Below are 19187 nucleotides of genomic sequence, written 5' to 3'. Positions count from 1 at the left end.
TTCCAGAGTAACTCATTTCCTGACTACATCACACAGCATAGCCACCACTAGTGGGTCTGCCCTGCTGATGGGACGGGTCATCCCCAGGAATGGCAATGGAGCTTCACGAAACATGACCCATCAGGTCCGATTCTGTGTGTTTGACGATAACAGACTGTTTCTTGACCGTGTCAATATGAGGAATAAAGGAACAATAGAGCAGGGAGTTGTCGGTTAGAAAGCTGAATGAAAGTTCCTCCAACTAAATGTGTGTTGCATTCTCAACTGTGTAATTCAAAACATATATTCAGGGAAATTGATATGATTTAATGGTATTAAAGAGACATATCTACAGAGCGACCGATATTGGGAACTGAATATCAAATACAATTTCAAGCTTGGAGTGTGAGACAGAATTGAAAAGGAAGTGGGGGAAGTAGCTGAAGTAGAGATGACATCTGCATTTTCATTTAGGAGAGTCTTGCAAAATTCTGACCCCAACATGCTCCGAAATATTCTGTAACTGATGTTCCCTGGAACATTTTATACCTGACTTTATTTGTGAATGGCCGGACGAGAGTGAACTGAGCAAAAGGTAAGATCATGAGTGAAGAGATCCCTCTCCAAGGAGAACAAGAAACTGTTTCGATGTTCCCTCAGGCATAAAGAGGTGAATACTTTTTCCCCTGCGTTTACATTTCTTTATGACAGACGATCGACTATAATTTAAAATAAAAGACAGAAACTTACAACCTCTATTTGTCTTCAACGAACCGGGAGGGAAACCTCCAGGACAACAATGTTTTCACCCCACATATCAGGAACTGGAAAGAAGTGAGCTGTGCCTGCTCTCGAGTGATTGAGTGTGTGGGAATGTTAAAGAAACCATCTATCCTTATGTGTGTGTTTCTGTGTGTTTGGGGAATGAAAGTTTCTTGAGTTTTATGGCACATGTTTCTGGCACCATCTCATTTGTTATTTCAGCTCAATTATTTTAATAAATCTCCGAATGCAGTGACAGATTTGAAAATCCGACTGCATCCTCCATCAGACTGATCACTTTGCATCCTGGCTGATGGATAATGCGTTTGTTTTCATTCCTCACAGTTAACGTAGTGACGATCTACGTTCTGCTTTGTAAAGATTGTGGATTATCTCCATGTGTCAGACGTTACCTGGGGGCCATGGCAGTGGCGGATCGACTGGTCATTATCCTCGACCTTATACTGAGACAAATTCCCATTGTTTATCAGGAACAGTTTTATTTCCTGAGGGACATCCCCTTGTGTAATATCCACGCCGTCCTGCTTTATGCAGCCACTGATTGTTCTGTATGGTTCACCGTCACTTTCACCTTTGATCGGTTTGTGGCAATTTGTTGCCAAAAGCTGAAAAGTAAATATTGCAGTGAGCAAACGGCGGCTGTGGTTCTGGGAGCAGTGACTGTGCTGAGCTGTTTAAAGAACATTTTCTGGTATTTTATGTTCTCAGCTCATTATCGGCTGGGGAGCACCGTCTGGTTTTGTAATACACTATTCGCTGTTATGTTTTCCTGGGTCTGGGTCACAATCGAGTTCCTCCACCACATTCTAACCCCGTGTGTCCCATTTCTCCTGATCCTGCTTCTCAATGTTCTCACCATCAGACACATTTTAGTGACCAGCAGAGCCCGCAGGAGACTCCGGACTCACCCCAATGGGGACGCTCAGTCTGACACAGAAATGAGAAATCGAAACAAATCCATACTTTTACTGTTTATGATCTCGGCCAATTTCGTCCTGTTATGGTCAACGTTAATGGTGTTTTCTATTTGGAGCCGGATGCGTGATTTTGGGTATCGGTCTGTGTATCTAGATCCCTTTGTGCGGGAATTAGGCTTCATGCTGCAGCTCCTCAGTTGCTGCACAAACACCGCAATTTTTGCTGTGACCCAGACTAAGTTCAGGCAGCAGCTGAAGAAGGTGCTGAAATACCCTTTTACCCAAGTTCATCAATCAATCAAATTAACTCATTAATCAATCCATCCGGGATTTTCTCACTTCAATTCACTGTTTCAGACGTGAAGGACCGTGGTCTATGGCAACAGACTTACAATAGCGTTCGTTTGTCCAACCATTTCCCACGAGGTAGTGGTTGTGGTGATGGGGGTGGTGGTGGGTGTCGAGGGAGAATTTTCAATATTTTTGTAAACTCTGGGGCCAGTCTAAAAAAGCGCTATCCCATTCACTGTAACTATCAGTTTAACTTGTAATCAAAAATTATGTTAAATAAAAAGTGTTGAGCAGCAGAGTGAACGATTTTGTCGTTTGTCTCTGTGTTGAAGAAGATGAGCAGGACAGAAACAGAGTCTGGCCCAAGTCATGGTCCTCAGGGAAGGGGAGTGACCCTGGGCCTGAGCTCAGGAGTTGGGTTTCAGTCACTCTGGGTTGTTTTCACCTGTGGGTGCGCCACTCCGACATAGTCTCAGCAGAATTGATCTCTCAAGCCTGTTGGCCCCATCTCCACTCAATCGCCTACATCTCGTTCTCTCGTTCTTCATCCCTCGCTCTACCCCTACCTCCTCACGCCCTGTCTTGAGAGCGGCTGGGAGAGAGAGAGTGAAAGTGGGAGAGTGGAAGAGTAACAGGGAGAGTTCGATGAGGGTAGGGCGAGAGTGGGAAGGTGATCGTGAGAAAGACAGAGAGAGAGTGGGAAGAGAGAGAAAGCAAGCGAGTTAGACAGAGAGAAAGGGTTGAGATTGAGAGAGTGGGAGTGTGGTAGAAAGTGAATGTGTGCGAGAGGGAGACTGTTGGAGAGAGAGAGTGGAGTAGAGAGAGTGAGAGGGGGTAGAGAAAGAGAGTGGAACGGAAGTGGAGAGAGAGTTTAAGGGTGGTCGAGAAAGACTGAGAGAGAGCACGAGGTGGTAAGTGGGTGCAAAGAGAGAGAGAGTGTGGGAGTGATTTAGAGAGATAAAGAAGGAGCTGAAATAGAGAGAGAATGGGAAGGGTGGACAGAGAGAGAGTGCTAGGGGTGTGCAGAGAGAGAATGTGAGAGGTGGATAGCGAGAGATTGGGAGAAGGTAGAGAAAGACACACACACAAGGAGCGAGAGACAGAGAAAGTGGGAGTTTGCGGGATCGACAGAGATTGGGAGGCGGTTCGAGCAAAAGGTTGGAATAGGGGAAGAGAGGGGTTGAGAGAGTGAGAGAGGAAGAAAGAGGGGAGGGAGAGGGGGATAGAGAATGTGGGGAGACACAGGATGGGTGCACTTTGAGAGACAGTGTGGGAATAGGGTAGAGACAGAATGGTAGATGATTAGAAAGAGAGATAGGGAGGGGGAGAAGAGAAATGGAGAGCGCGAAGAGAAATGGAGAGAGCGCGGGAAGAGAGAGGGAGCGTGGGAGTATGTAGATTGAGAGAATGACACGGGAAAGAGAGAGACAGTCAGAAAGGGAGTGGGGGAGAGAATGAGAGCGTGAGAAAAGGGTAGAGAGAGAGTGGGAGGGTGGTAGGGAGAGACAGAAAAAGAGAATGGTGGAGTCCGGAGAGAGACTGCGGGAGGGGTTTAGAGAGAATGTGTGGGATAGTGTAGAGAGAGAAGGTGGGACGAGGATGGAGAGAGAGAGACAGAGACAGAGAGAGGGAAGGATGTAGCGAGGTAGATGGATGAGGCTGGAGGCTGGAGAGAGGTGGAGACAAGAGGGAGAGAGTGGAAGAGGGTGGAGAGAGAAGCAGACAGAGGGGCAGACAGAGAGAGGGAGTGAGAGGGTAGAGAGACAGTGAGAGGCAGATAGATGGATTGACAGGGAGAGGGGCGCGGGAGAGTGAGTGAGAGAGACAGATACTGGGATGGGGTGGAGTGAGAGACAGACAGAGAGAGAGGACAGAGAGAGAGACAGAGTGAGACGAAGTGATTAGGTGGAGAGAGTGTGGGTGGGTAGAGGGAGTGGGAGAGAGAGGGTGATATAGCAAGAGAGAGAGATGGGAGCAGAGTAGAGAGAGAGCGCGGGAGGTGGGTGGACATAGAGAGAAAGTGGGAGTGGGGGAGATAGAGGGGAGAGAGAAAGAGACTGTGGGTGAGGGAGAGAGACAGAATGGGAGGAAGATAGCGAGGGAGGGAGATAGACAGAGAGATTGTGACGGGGAAGAGAGATAGAAAGTGGGCGGGATGTTGAAAGACACAGTGGTCGGAGGTAGAGAGAAGAGAGTGGGGGAGTACAGACAGAGAGAGTAGAGATGTTCAGAGAGATGGGGAGAAAAATCAGGTGGGCGTAGAGAGAGGGTGTGGGACCACGTTCTGTGAGAGTGGAAGGCAGGTTGAGACAGAGAATTTGGGAGTGGAGGGAGAGTGGGAGTCAGGGAGAGAGACAGAATGGGAGGGGACAGAGAGAGACAGACTCAGGGTGGGAGGAGGATAGCGAGAGAGTGGGAGGGTATTAGAGAGATAGATCGTGGGAGGGGGTTTGAGAGAGAGAGTGGGCAGAGGGAAGAGAGAATAGAGAGTGGGAGGGGCTGAGAGAGAAGTTTGAAGGACAGGGAGAGTGGAAGTGGGAGAGTGGTGGAAGGTAGACAGAGATTTAGAGGGGTCGAGATAGTGTGTGGAACGGGATAGTGAGAGAGACATGGAGGTGTCAGAGAGGGTGGAGAGAGTGCCAGGCGGGAGTATAGTGAGAGAGAAGGAGGGAGGGTGCGAGAGACAGAGTGAGAGAAAAAGTGGGATGTAAAGATCGAGAGAGAGTGAGAGAGAGGAGAGCAAGAGAGAGTCGAAAGGTGGCAGAGAGAGCGATAGAGAGACAGAGAGGGGGTAAGGAGACAGAGGAAAAGAGATGGGTAAGAAGAGATTGAGAGATTGGGAGACGTGTGTGTCAGTATTTACAGGGGAAGCCCCAAGGAGTGCATCGGCATTTACCAGAGGCTCCCGTGAAATGAATCGATATTTGCAGGCATCTGCTGGGGTCTGTGTTGGTATTTACAGGGGGGTCCTTGGGGAATGTGTCAGTATTTACTGTGGGGTCCCAGGGAATGTGTACATAGTTATGAAGGGTCCCGAGGAATGTGCCGGTGTTTGCAGGTGGGTCCTGGGCAGTACATCAGTACTTACAGGGGGGCCCAGCCAGAGTTTGGGTATATACACGGGTGTGGCCAAGGACTGTCTCAGTATTTACATGGGGGTGGTCTGGTTCCCGCGGAGTATGCTGGTATTCATAGGTGTGTTCCGGGGTAGGTTTCAATATTTGCAGGGGTTTCATAGGTAGTGTGTTGGTATTTCCACAGGAGTCCAGAGAGGTTTGTCGGTATTTACAGGGGTGTATTGAGTAGTGTCAACATTGGTAAAGATTATCCTCAGGAGCATGTCGTTATTTACATGAGAGTCCTGGGGAGTGTGTCGGTATTTATAGGGTGGTCCCAGGGAATGTGCCAGTCTTTAAAGAGGCTGCTTGTGGCGGGTGTCTATATTTATGGAGGGGATCCAGTGGAGGGTGTCTGTATTTACAGGAGGTCACTGGGGCTGCATTGGTATTTACAAGCTTTCCTAGGGAGGTGTCAGTATTTTCAGGAAGCGTCCCACCGACGGATGTTTGTATTTGGAGGGAAGTCCTCTGGGGTCTGTCCGTATTTACATGGCGGACGAGAGGATTGTGCCAGGATCCCTATCCTGGATTGTGGGTCGCTATTACCAGAAGGTGCTGAAGAGTGTGTCAAGATTTATAGGGGTTTTTTTTGGAAGTCTGTCATTATTTACAGGGCGGTCCCAGGTAGTGTGTCGGCATTTACAAGGGTGTTCTGGTTTGTGTGTCAGTATTAACAGGGAAGGTCCCAAGGAGTGTGTTGATGTTTAATGGAGTGACCAGGGCTGTGTGTAGATATTTATTGGCATTCACTGAGAGTGTGTCCGTTTTTAGAGAGGGCGTCCCAGGAAGCGTGTCGGTATTTATAGTGATTTCCTGGGGAGTATTTGGTATTTACAGGTGGATCCTGGGCCGTGTGTTAATATTTACAGGGGGACCTTGACCAGAGTGTTGGTATTTACATGGATGTGCCCGGGGTGTGACTTAATATTTACACGGGTGAGCATGGGGGCCCACGGAGACTGTCAATATTTACAGGTGTATCCTGGCGCATGTGTCAGTATTTATTGGAGGAGGGCGTCATAGATAGTGTATCGATATTTACACAGGGATCTTGGGGAGTATGTGGGTATCAATAGGGCAGTGCCGGAGAGTGTGTCAGTATTTATAAGGGGGTCCTGGTGTGTGTCAATATTGACAGGAGGTGTCCCAGGGAGGATGTCAGTATTTGCTGGGGAGTCCTGTGGAGTGTGTCTGGATATACAGGGGTTTTCTGGTGAGTGTTCATACAAAAGTGCCAGTGAGTGTGCTGGTATTTAAAGGCTCGTCCTGGGGTGTGTGTCGTCATTGACAGAGCGTCCTGAGGAGTGTCTCCAGATTTACAAGGGATTCCCATGGAGTGTGGCATTATTTACAGGGGTGTCCTGGGTAATGTGTCGGCAGTTACAAGTCGATCCTGGGACATGTGTCATTATTTAAAGGAAATGTATAGGGGAGTGTGTTGCTATTGACAGGGGTTTCCTAAGAAGTGTGTTGGTATTTACAATGGGGTCGTCGGCACTGTGTCGGTACTTACAGATGGTGCCAAGGACGTGTGTCAGTATTTACAGGGAGAATCCAGGGAGTGGGTCAGTGTTTACAGGGGGTCCTGAGGAGTGTGTCAGTATTTATAAGGGGGTCCTGGTGTGTGTCGGTATTAAGAGGGGGTGTCCCAGGGAGGATGTCATTATGCTGGGGAGTCCTGTGGAGTGTGTCTGGATATACAGGGGTTTTCTGGTGAGTGTTTTGTAATTTGGGGTCCAGGGTGTTTAGGGGGTGACCCGGGTGTCTATAGATATCTAAATAGGATCCCTGGGAGTTACAGGTAGCGTACCGGGTAGTATGTCAGTATCTACAGGTGGATCACAGGGAGATCATCGATATATACAGGTAGGTCATAGGGACTGTATTGGCATTTATAGGGTGTTTCTAGTGAGTGTGTCATTATTTACAGTGGGGTCCCAGGAGGTGTGTCAATATTTGCCGGCATGTCCTGGAGAGTATTTCCATACTTACAGGCGTGCCTCGGATAGTGTTTCAGCGATGTCCTGGAGAGTGTGTCAGTGTTTACAGTAGGGTCCAAGGGAGGATGCTGGTACTTACAGAGAGTGTTCTGGGCAGTCTGTCAGTATTTACAGGGGTAGTGCCTGTGGAGTGAGACTGCATTTCTAAGGGGGTGATTGAGGACTGTTTTGACACTTACAGTGGGGTCCTGGGCAGTATGTTGGTATTTACAGGAGTGTCCTGGGGAGAGTGTTGGTAGTTACACTGGGGAATCCGGGGACTATATCGGAAATTATAGTCCTGAGGAGTGTCTCTGTATTTTGAGAAGGATTCTCGGGAAGTGTGTTGACATTTTTTAGGGGTTGGTTGGGGGGGAAGGTATTGTGTTAGTGTTTACACTGGGGTAGCAGGGATTGTGTTAGTATTTACAGGGGGGAACCAGCGAGCGTGTTAGAATTTATAAGGATGGTCCCGAGGAGTGTATCAGTATTTTCAGAGGGATTCCCAGGGAGTTTGCCGATATTTACAGGCATGTTTCCCAGGAATGTATCAGTAATTCCAGAGATTCCCGAAGAGCAGTTCTGTATTTACAGGAAAACTGGGGACTGAGTCTGTGTTTGCCATGGTGCCCAGTGAGTGTGTCAGAATTTAGAGGGGGTCCCTCGGAGTGTATCAATACTTACAGGAGGGTCCTGGGTGGTGTGTCGTCATTTAAAGAGCTGTCCTGGTTTGTGTGTGGCTATTGAAAGGGGATCCTGAGGAGTGGTCGGTGTTTGCAGGGTGATTGCGGGGAGTGTGCCTGTATTTAGAGGAGGTGTGCCTGGTATGTGTGTTGGTATGAACTAGGGGCGTGCCTGGGGAGTGTATCGGTATTTACAGTGGTGGTCCCGGGGAGGTTGTTGTTGTTTACACGGGAGCCCCAGGGAGTGTGTCGGTATTTACAATGGGCGCTGGGGTAGTGTGTTGGTATTTACAGGCGTGTTCCCCTGGAGTGTGTTGGTGTTTAGAGGAGTCTCCCGGGTAATGTGTCTGTATACAGGGGTCTCCCAGGGAGTGTGACAGTTTTTACAGGGAAGTCCCGGACACTGAGTCAGAATTTAGAGATTGGTCCTGGGACATGTGTCCGTATTTACAGCATGGGTCCCGGGCAGTGTTAGCATTTATAGCGGTGTCCGGGACTGTGTGTCAATATTTGAAGTGTCTCCCCAGGACTGTGTCAATGTTTAAAGCAGAGCCTAAGGGTGCGTGTTAGTGGGGGGTCCCGGGGAATGAGTCAGCATTTACAGTGAGGGTCTGGTGTGTGTTGCGGGATTTACAATTGGTCTCCCAGGAACAGTGTTGGTATTTACAGGGGTGTTCCTGTGAGTGTGTCAGTATTTACAGTGGGTTCCCAGCGTGTGTGTTAGTATTTACAGGGGTGTCATGATGTGTTTCTCCGTATTTACAATGGGGTCATTGCAAGTGCATCAATATTTACAGGGGAATCCTGGGGACAGTGTCAACACTGAGAGGGGAGGCTGATGAAGTCCTTTTCTCCGAAACGTCAATTTTCATGCTCCTCGAATGCTGCCTGACCTGCTGTGCGTTTCCAGCACCACTCTATTCTAGACTCTGGTTTCCAGCATCTGCAGTCCTTGTTTTTACCTATTCAATATTGAGAGGGCTGTACCAGGGAGTATGTTGGTATTTACAATGGGCATCGTGGGGAATGCCTCCGTCTTTGCAGGGGAATTCTTGAGAGTATGTCCAAAGATGGCAGATAGATGGGTGACAGTGAGGGGGACTGGGAGGAAGCAGCCAGTGCAGGGACCCCCTGCGGCCATTCCCCTCAAGAACAAGTATACCGTTTTGGATACTTGTGGGGGGGATGACTTACCAGGGGTAAGTAACGGGGCTCAGGTCTCTGGCACGGAGCCTGTCCCCGTTACTCAGAAGGGAAGGGTGAAGAAGAGCAGAGCAGTAGTAATTGGGGACTCGATAGTTCGGGGCACAGATAGGCGGTTTTGTGGGAACGAGAGAGACTCACGATTGGTATGTTGCCTCCCAGGTGCAAGGGTACGTGATGTCTCTGATCGTGTTTTCCGGGTCCTGGAGGGGGAGGGGGAGCAGCCCGAAGTCGTTGTCCATATTGGCACCAACGACATAGGTAGGAGGAGTGCCGAGGATGTTAGACAGGCTTTCAGGGAGCTAGGTTGGAAGCTCAGAGTTAGAACGAACAGAGTTGTTGTCTCTGGTTTGTTACCCGTGCCACGTGATAGAGATTCGAGGAATAGGGAAAGAGAACACTTAAATGCGTGGCTACAGGGATGGTGCAGGAGGGAGGGATTCCGGTTTTTGGATAACTGGGGTTCTTTCTGGGGACGGTGGGACCTCTATAAACAGGATTGTCTACACCTGAACCTGAGGGGCACCAGTATCCTTGGGGGGAGGTTTGCATGTGCTCTTGGGGGGTGTTTAAACTAACTCTGCAGGGGCATGGGAACCCAGATTGTAGCTTCAGGGTGCAGGGCCAGGAGTGTAGGGAGGTTAGGAACATGGCATCAATTTCCAAGGAGGGTGTCTGTAAACAGGAAAGTGGCTTGAAGTGTGTATACTTCAATGCAAGAAGTATACGAAATAAGGTAGGTGAACTTGCAGCGTGGGTTGGTACCTGGGACTTCGATGTTGTGGCTATTACGGAGACATGGCTAGAACAGGGACAGGATTGGCTGTTGCAGGTTCCAGGATTTAAAAGTTTTAGTAGGGTCAGAGGTGGGGGTAAAAGAGGGGGAGGTGTGGCATTGCTTGTCAAAGATAGTATTACAGTGGTGGAAAGGACGATGGATGAGGACTTGCCATCTGAGGTAGTTTGGGCTGAGGTTCGGAATAGGAAAGGTGAGGTCACCCTGTTAGGAGTCTTTTACAGGCCTCCCAATAGTCCTAGAAACGTAGAAGAAAGGATAGGGAAGGTGATTCAGGAGATGAGTGACAGTAATAGGGTGGTGGTTATGGGGGACTTTAACTTTCCTGATATTGATTGGGAAGGCTATAGCTCAAGTTCGTTAGATGGGTCAGTGTTTGTTCAATGTGTGCAGGAGAGTTTCCTGACACAATATGTAGACAGGCCAACAAGAGGTGAGGCCATACTGGATTTGGTTCTGGGTAACGAACCAGGCCAGGTGTTAGAATTAGAGGTAGGTGAGCACTTTTGGGATAGTGACCATAATTCGGTGATTTTTACTCTCGTGATGGAGAGGGATAAGTGTGTACTACAGGGCAAGAGTTATAGCTGGGGTCAGGGAAATTATGATGCGGTGAGGCATGACTTAGGATGTGTGGCCTGGAAAAGTAGACTCCAAGGCAAGAGTGTAAATGATATGTGGAGCTTGTTCAAGGAGCAACTATTGAGTGTCCTTGATAATTATGTACCTGTCAGGCAGGGAGGAAAGGGTCGTGCGAGGGAGCCGTGATTTAATAAGGAATTGGAATCCCTTGTTAAATGGAAGAGGGCGGCCTATCTCAAGATGAGACGTGAAGGTTCAATTGGGGCGATTGAGAGTTATAGGGTAGCCAGGAAGGACCTGAAGAGAGAGTTAAGAGCAGCAAGGAGGGGACATGAAAGGTCCTTAGTCGGTAGGATTAGGGAAAACCCTAAGGCTTTCTATAGGTATGTTAGGAATAAAAGAATGACTAGGGTAGGAATAGGTCCAGTCAAGGATAGTAGTGGGAAGTTGCGTGTGGAGGCGGAAGAGATTGGGGAGACACTGAATGAATACTTTTCTTCAGTATTTACTCAGGAACAGGGCATTGTCGTCGATGTGAATACTGAGTCACAAATAAGTAGAATGGATGGCTTTGAGGTATGTAGAGAAGAGGTGTTGGAAATCCTGGAAAAGGTCAAAATAGATAAGTCCCCTGGGCCTGATGGCATTTATCCTAGGATTCTCTGGGAAGCAAGGGAGGAGATTGCAGAGCCATTGGCCTTGATTTTTATGTCCTCTTTGTCTACAGGAGTAGTGCCAGAAGACTGGAGGATAGCAAATGTGGTTCCCTTGTTCAAAAAGGGGAGTAGGGATAACCCTAGTAACTATAGGCCGGTGAGTCTCACTTCTGTTGTGGGCAAAGTCTTAGAGAGAATTGTAAGGGATAGGATTTATGCACATCTGGATAGGAATAATGTGATCAAGGATAGTCAGCATGGTTTTGTGAAGGGCAGGTCGTGCCTCACAAACCTTATTGAATTCTTTGAAAAGGTGACGAAGGAGGTTGATGAGGGGAAAGCGGTAGATGTGGTATATATGGATTTTAGTAAGGCGTTTGATAAGGTTCCCCATGGTAGGCTACTGCAGAAAATACGGAGATATGGCATTGAGGGTGAGTTGGAGGTTTGGATTAGGATATGGCTGGATGGAAGAAGACAGAGGGTAGTAGTTGATGGCAAAGTTTCTTCATGGAGTGCCGTCACTAGCGGTGTTCCGCAAAGATCTGTTTTGGGACCATTGCTGTTTGTCATTTTTATAAATGACCTGGAAGAGGGGTTAGAAGGTTGGGTGAGCAAGTTTGCGGATGATACGAAAGTCGGAGGAGTTGTTGACAGTGAGGAAGGATGTGGCAGGTTACAGCAGGATATAGAGAAGCTGCAGAGCTGGGCAGAAAGGTGGCAAATGGAATTCAATGTAGCTAAATGTGAGGTGATTCACTTTGGGAAGAATAACAAAAAGATGGGGTACTGGGCTAATGGTCGGATACTTGGTAGTGTGGATGAGCAGAGGGATCTTGGTGTCCATGTACACAGATCTCTGAAAGTTGCCACCCAGGTAAATAGTGCGGTGAGGAAGGCATATGGCGTACTGGCTTTTATTGGTAGAGGAATTGAGTTCCGGAGTCCTGAGGTCATGATGCAGTTGTATAAAACTCTGGTGCGGCCGCATCTGGAATATTGTGTGCAGTTTTGGTCGCCATACTATAGGAAGGATGTGGAGGCACTGGAACGGGTGCAGAGGAGGTTTACCAGGATGTTGCCTGGTATGGAAGGAAGATCGTATGAGGATAGACTGAGACACTTGGGGCTGTTTTCATTAGAGAAAAGAAGGTTTAGGGGTGACTTGATTGAGGTGTACAAGATGATTAGGGGGTTAGATAGGGTTGACAGTGTGAACCTTTTCCCGCGTATGGAGTCGGGTATTACAAGGGGGCATAGCTTTAAATTAAGGGGGGGTAGATATAGGACTGAAGTTAGGGGTAGGTTCTTCACTCAGCGAGTCGTAAGTTCATGGAATGCCCTGCCAGCAGCAGTGGTGGACTCTCCCTCTTTATGGGCATTTAAGCGGGCATTGGATAGGTATATGGAGGATAGTGGGTTAGTATAGGTTAGGTGGGCTTGGATCGGCGCAACATCGAGGGCCAAAGGGCCTGTACTGCGCTGTATTCTTCTATGTTCTATGTTCTATGTCATTGATTACAGGTCATCGCGGGGAGTATGTCAGCATTTAACAGGAAGTTTGCATGAGGGTTGTATCGGTTGTTACAAAAGGGATCTTGGGAAGTCAGTTGATGATTACAGGGGAATCGTTATGAGTGTTGTTATTGACAGTGAGGGCCCGTGGAGTATTTGTCCATTTACATAGGTGTTCCCTAGGATTTTGTCAGTATTTACATCGGGTTCCCGGGAATTGTGCCCATAATTATAGGGGCTTCCTGGGGAGTGTGTCGGTATTTACCAAGGGGTCACGGGATTGTGTCGGTATTTACGCAGGTGTCCACAGAGTGTATCATTATTAACAGGGGTGTTCTGGAGAGTTAGACGGTATTTACACGGCTGTTAACCAGGGGTGTGTCAGTGTTTGCAGAGGGCTCTTGGGAGTGTGTAAGTGTTTACCGGCTCATCCCGTCGAATGTGACTGTATTTGAGGATTGTGTCTGTATTTACCGGATGGTCCTGGGGATGTTAAAACTGTTATGTGTGGGTCCTGGGGAGTTTGTCCAGATTTACGGGGGTTTCCACCGAGTGTGTTGATATTTACAGGTGGTTTTCGGGGAGTGTGTCACTATTTTCAGTGGGGTCCAGGGGCGTGCGTCGGTATTCACAAACGGAATCCCAGAAAATGCGTCAGTCGTGACTGGGGGTGAGTGGGGGCGGTCTCGCTGTGTGTGACCATATCTACAGAGTTGTCACCAGTGTGTATCGGTTCTTACTGTTAGTTGCCAGAGAATGTGGCAAAATTTACAAGAGTGGTACCAGGGAGTGTGGTGGTATTTAAATGCAGGTCCTGAGGAGTGCGTCGGTATTTACAGCGTGTCCTGAGGAGAGTGTTCATATTTGCAGCGTTGTTCTGGGGAGTGTGACGGTATTCATAGGCGGAAATGTGTCAGTACTTACACATTTACAGAGTTGTCAACGGTATGTGTCAGTTCTTGCAGGTAGTTGCCAGAGAATGTGGCAATATTTACAAGGGTGGTCCCAGGGAGTATGCCGGTACTTAAATGCAGGTCCTGGGGAGTGTGTCTATATTTACAGCATGTCCTGAGGAGTGTGTTCGTACTTGCAGCGGTGTTCTGGGACGTCTGTCGGTATTTACAGAGGGGAGACAGGGATTGTGTCAGCATTTGCAGTGTCATACCAGAGAAAGTGTCAGTGTTTACAGGGGGACGTGGGAGGTTGGCAGTATTTGCAGGGGGTGTCCCAGAAAGTATGTCATTACTTAGAGGAAGGTTCCCAGGTATTGTGTTGGTATTCCTGGACAGTGTGTTGGTATTTATAGGGTGTTCCCTGTTTATGTTGATATTTGCAGTGGGGCCCAGAGAGTGTGTCAGTATTTATGGGTGTCGAGGTCAGTGTGCTATTATTTATGGGGGCGTCCTGGTAGGTGTGCCGAGATTTACAGGGAAGTCCCAGCAAGTGCTTCAGTAGTTAAAGGGGGTTCCCAGGGAATGTGTCAGTGTTTACCGTGTGGTCAAGGGGAGTGTGCATTTATTTACAATGAGTCGGGGGAAGTGTGTCAGATTTTACAAGGGGGCCACGGGGGATGTGCTAGTAGTTACAGTGGTGTATAGGGGAGTGTGTCAGTATTCATAGGGGTATCCCAGTGAGCGATATTTGCAGGAGAGTCCCAGACAGTGTGTCAGCATTAACAGAGGAGGTCCAGCGAAGTGTGTCAGTATTTAAAAGGGATGTCCTTGGGGAGGGTGTTGACATTTACAGGGGATCCCAGGAAATGTGTTTGTATTTACAGTGAGGTTCCAGGATGGGGGTCCCAGAGTCTGTCTGCATTTACAGCGAGGTCACAGGAAGAATGCGAGTAATTATGGGGGTGTCTCGAAGAGTGTGTTCGTATATTCACAAGGGTCCCGGGGAAAATGTGAAAATTTGGTGGGTTTTCCAGGGAATGTTTTGGTATTTACAGAGGTGTCCCGGGGAGTTTATCAGTATTTTCAGTGGAGTCACAGTGAGTGTAGCAGTATTTTCAGGGGGGCGGGGCGGGGGGGGGTACAAAGGAATGTGTCTTTATTTACAGGTTGTCCTGCGGACTGTGCCAATGTTATAAGGGTACATTCTGAGCAGTGTGCCAGTAGTTACAGGAGATCCTGGCGATGTATGTCACCTTTTACAGGGGGACCTGATGGGTGTGACAGTATTTGCAGGGAGTCCGGGGAGTGTGTCAGTATTTATAAGGGTCCTGGTGATTGTGTCAATATTTTCGTGTGGTCCCATGGAGTGAGAAAATATTAAAATCGGATCCTGTTGAGTGTGTCGGTATGTATAATCGGTTCCTGGCCAGTGTGTCGCTATTTACAGGTGGGTCCCAGAGAGCATGAAAATATTTGCAGGGGGAACCCAGTGAGAATGTCAGTATTTAATGAATTCGCATGGAATGTGTCAGTATTTGCATGTCTGTCGTGGAAAGTGTGCCAGTATTTATGGGGTGGCCGTGTGAAGTGTGCCGGTGTTTATAGTGGGGTCCACGGCTGTGTGTTGGTATTTATAGGGGGTCACGGGGTTTGTTTCTGCATTTACCCGGGATTTCCAGGGAGAGTGTCAGTATTTACAGGATCAGTCCTGGGTGTGTGTTGGAAGTTACGCGGGAACCCAATGGAAGTGTCATCATTTAATGGGGTGGAGCCAGGGATTGTGTCAATGTTGACATAGGGACCCTGGGCATTGTGTTGGTATTTACCATGGGGTCCCGGGCAGAGTGAAAATGTTTACAGTGGGGTCAAGGGAGTGTGATGGTATTTATGCGAGATCCACAGGTGTGTGTTGATATTAACAGTGGTGTCCCAAGATGTGCGTCAGTACTTATGGTGGGTCCTGGGCAGCGTCTGGTATTTGCATGGTTTGTCCGAGGGATTGAGTGCATATTTAAAAATGATTCCCGTGGGATGCTTCCAGGTTTAAAGCAGGGTTCCGGGAAGTGTCTTATTATTTACAGGTGTGCCGGGGAGAGTGTTGGTTTTAAAGGGGTTGTTACAGGGAGTGTGTTAGTATTTACAAGGGGGTCTGTGAGCGTGTGCAGTTATTGACAGGCCATCAGGGGAGAGTGCTTGTATTTGCAAAGGGGTCCCAGGGAATGTGTTGGTATTTACAGGAGCCTCTTGGGGAGCGAGTCACCAAATACAGGGTGTCGTGGAGAGAGTATCGGTATTTACAGGTTGAGGGATCCTGGGGAGAGTGTCGCTATTTACAATGGGGTTCCCAAGGAATGCGTCGCTATTTGCAGGGAGGTTGCAGGGAGTGTGTCGGTAATTGCAAGGGGGTTCCAGAGAGCGTGTCAGTATTAGCAGGTGGCTCTCGGGCAGAGTGTCAGTATTTAAGGGGATGGGTTCCGGGCATTGTGTCAGTATTTACGGGGGTTCCGGGGACTATTTTGGTATTTACAGAGGCTTCATAGGTAGTGTATTGGTATTGACAGCGGTGTGGCCTGGGAGAGTGTTGGTTTTACGGGATGGGTGTCCCTGACAGTGTGGTGGTATTTAAAGGTGTGATCCGAACAGTGTTTCACTAGTAATAGGGGGTCACTGGGAGTGTGTAGGTATTTTCAAGGGGGCCCCAGGGAGTTGGTCAGTATTTACAGGGGTACGATCCCGGGGTTGAGTCCGTATTTATAATGGTTGTCCTGGGGAGTAGGTCAGTATTTACAGGCGGGTTCCGAGGGAATGTGTCAGTATTTACGTTGGATATCGGGCATCATGTCAGTATTTGCAGTGTGTCCCGGGGACAATATTTAAAGGGAGGTGGTGAGGTTGCCAGGGAGTGTGTTGGTATCTATTGGATGGTGACAGTGAGTGTGTTGGTATTTACAGGGGGTCCAGGGAAGTGTGTTGGTGTATACAGAGGGGTTTCCGGGGAGTGTGTCAGTATTTGCAGGGAAGGAGTCACATAGAGTATGTTGGCATTTACAGGTTTTCCCGGAGATTGTTTCAACATTTACACGGGATGACCCAGCGTGTGTGCCAATATTTCCAGAGGGGGTCACGGGGAGTCTGTCGGTACTTACATGGGGCATCCCGATGAAAGTTTCCGTATTTACATGTGTCCAAACGAGTGGGGTGGTACTTACAGAGGTGTGAGTATTTATAGGGGTTTCATGGGTTATGTGTCAGTATTTGCGGAGTATGCCTTGTAAGAGTGCGGGCATTTACAGAGTCGGCCCTGGGGATTGTCATTGTACTCACACGGGTCTCCTGTGGAGTATATCAGTATTTGACATGGGTTCATGGAGTGTGCAGTTATTTACAGGATCATCCCGGAGAGTGTGTTGGAATTTACAGGGTGTTCCAAGGGATTGTTTCAGTATTTACAATGGGTAGCCTGGGGAGTGCGTCAGCTTTTCCAAGGCGGGGTGTGGTTCCTGGGGAGTGTGTCAGTGTTTACAGAGATGGGACTCGATATTTTTAGGGGAATCCCAGCGAGTGTGGTGGTACTTACACAGGTGGCCCAGAGAGTGTGTTAGGTTTTGCAAGGGTGTCACCGGGAGAGTATAGTTATTTACATCGGTATACCTGGGACTGCTTCAGTGTTCACAGGGGGGTTCCGCGGAGTCTGCCGATATTAACGGGAAGGAGGTCCTGTGCATTATGTCAGTTTTTACAGAGGGGGTCGCTGGGAGTGTGTGGTATTTAGAGCAGGGTCATGGGAAGTGTGTCAGTATGTCCAGGGGGATGAGGGGCGATGTCCGGGGGAGTGTGTCACCAGTTACAGTGGTTTAGGGAGAGTGTGTTTGTATGTACAAGGGTGACCTGACGATTGTTTCGATATTTATAGAGGGTATCAGAGAGTGTGGCGGTCCCTGCAGAGGTGTCCCAGTGAGTGTGTCAGTATTTCCGGGGGGTCTCGGAGTATTTGCAGTTACTTATATGGGGATCCCTGGGATTGTGTCAGTATTTTCAGGTGGACGCAGGGAGATGTACATGGACGCCCTGGGGAGTGGGTGAGTATTTATGGGGAATTCCTGGAGAGTATGTCATTATTTACACAGAGGTTCCGGGCAGCGTGTCAGTATTTACAGGTTGGTCCTGGGATGTGTGTCATTGTTTACAGGGGGTGTTCATGGAGAGAGGAGCTGAAAAATGTGCTGCTCGGAACGTGCAGAAGGTCAGGCAGCATCCAAGGAGCAGGAGAATTGATGTTTCGGGCATAAGCTTTTTGGATGCTGCCTGACCTGCTGCGCTCTTCCAGCAACACATTTTTCAGCTCTTATCTCCATCATCTGCAGTCCTCACTATCTCGTCCGTGTTCATGGAGAGAGTCATGGTATTCACAGATGTACCCTTTGGAGTGTATTGTTATTAACTAAAGGGTTCCCGAGGAGTTTGTCAATATTTACAGTTGTATGTACTGGGAGAGTGTCGGTGTTTACAAGGGCATCCTTTCGAGCGTTTTGGTTTTTATCCGGGCATACCGGGGAATATGGCAACATTTCTGGGAGTTGGCTCGGAATGTTTTGATATTTCCAGGGGGTGTGCCCCTGGAGGCTGTCAGCATTAACAGGGGTCCCGTGAAGTGCGTTGGTATTTACAAGGGGATCTCGGGCACTGTGTGGATATTTACAGGGGTGTCCTGGGAGACATTCTGTATTGACAATGGTGTCCCGTGGAGTGGGTCGCTTTTTACAAGGGCTGTTCACGGGAAGACCGTCGATATTTACGGGGGGGGGGGGCTCTGTGGTGCATCGGTACGGTAAGCAGAATCTGGGGAGTGTGTCGTATGTACACGAGTGGTCCCCGTGTATTTATGGCGGAGTAATAGATTGTGTGTCAGAGTTTACGGGGGACTGGTCCAGTTGACTGTGGTTGTACGTACGGTGGTTCCCAGGGAGTGTGTTAGTATTTACAGTGAATGTGCACTGGGACAGTGTGTGTATTTACACTGGTGTTCTGGGGAGTGTGTCAGTGTTGCAGGGAGTGTCCTGGGGTTAATGTTGGTATTTACCTAGGGTTCTGATTGAGTGTGCGGTATTTACAGGGGAATCCGTCGAGTGTGTCAGTATTTACAGATGGGCCCTGGATTGTGTGCCATGATTAAAATGAGGTTTCCGGTGAGTGTGTTGGTATTTTCAGGAAGGTCCTCAGCAGTATGTCCACATTTACAGGATGGTCACGTGGATTGTGTCAGTTATTACGGTAGGGTCCCAAGGAGACTGTCAGTATTTAAAGGGTTGTCCCTGGGGAATGTGTTTGTTCTTTCAGGAGATAGAATGTAGAACATCGAACAGTACAGCACAGAACAGGCCCTTCAGCCCACGATGTTGTGCCGACCATTGATCATCATGTAAGGTAAACATAATATGCGAACCCTCACATTTCTGTGACCATATGCATGTCCAGCAGTCTCTTAAATATCCCCAATGACCTCGCTTCTGCAACTGCTGCTGGCAATGCATTCCATGCTCTCACAACTCTGCATAAAGAACCCGCCTCGGACATCCCCTCTATCCTTTCCGCCAAACAGCTTAAAACTGTGGCCCCTCGTGTGAACAATTTCTGCCCAGGGAATAAGTCTCTGGCGATCAAGATGTGCCCTGGGATTCCGGGGCTGTGTAGGTCTTTCCATTGGGGCACCGGGGACTGTATTTACAGAGTGGTTTTGGAAAGTATGTCGCTATTTCCACGAGGAGTCCCAGTGAGTGTGTTGGTATTTAAT

Source organism: Chiloscyllium plagiosum, unplaced genomic scaffold, assembly GCF_037043375.1.
Source record: "Chiloscyllium plagiosum isolate Xiang-an unplaced genomic scaffold, Cpla_swu_hap1 HiC_scaffold_42, whole genome shotgun sequence".
In the NCBI taxonomy this organism is placed as follows: domain Eukaryota; kingdom Metazoa; phylum Chordata; class Chondrichthyes; order Orectolobiformes; family Hemiscylliidae; genus Chiloscyllium; species Chiloscyllium plagiosum.
The sequence above is the reverse complement of the archived record's forward strand: the minus strand, read 5'-3'. Positions refer to the sequence as shown.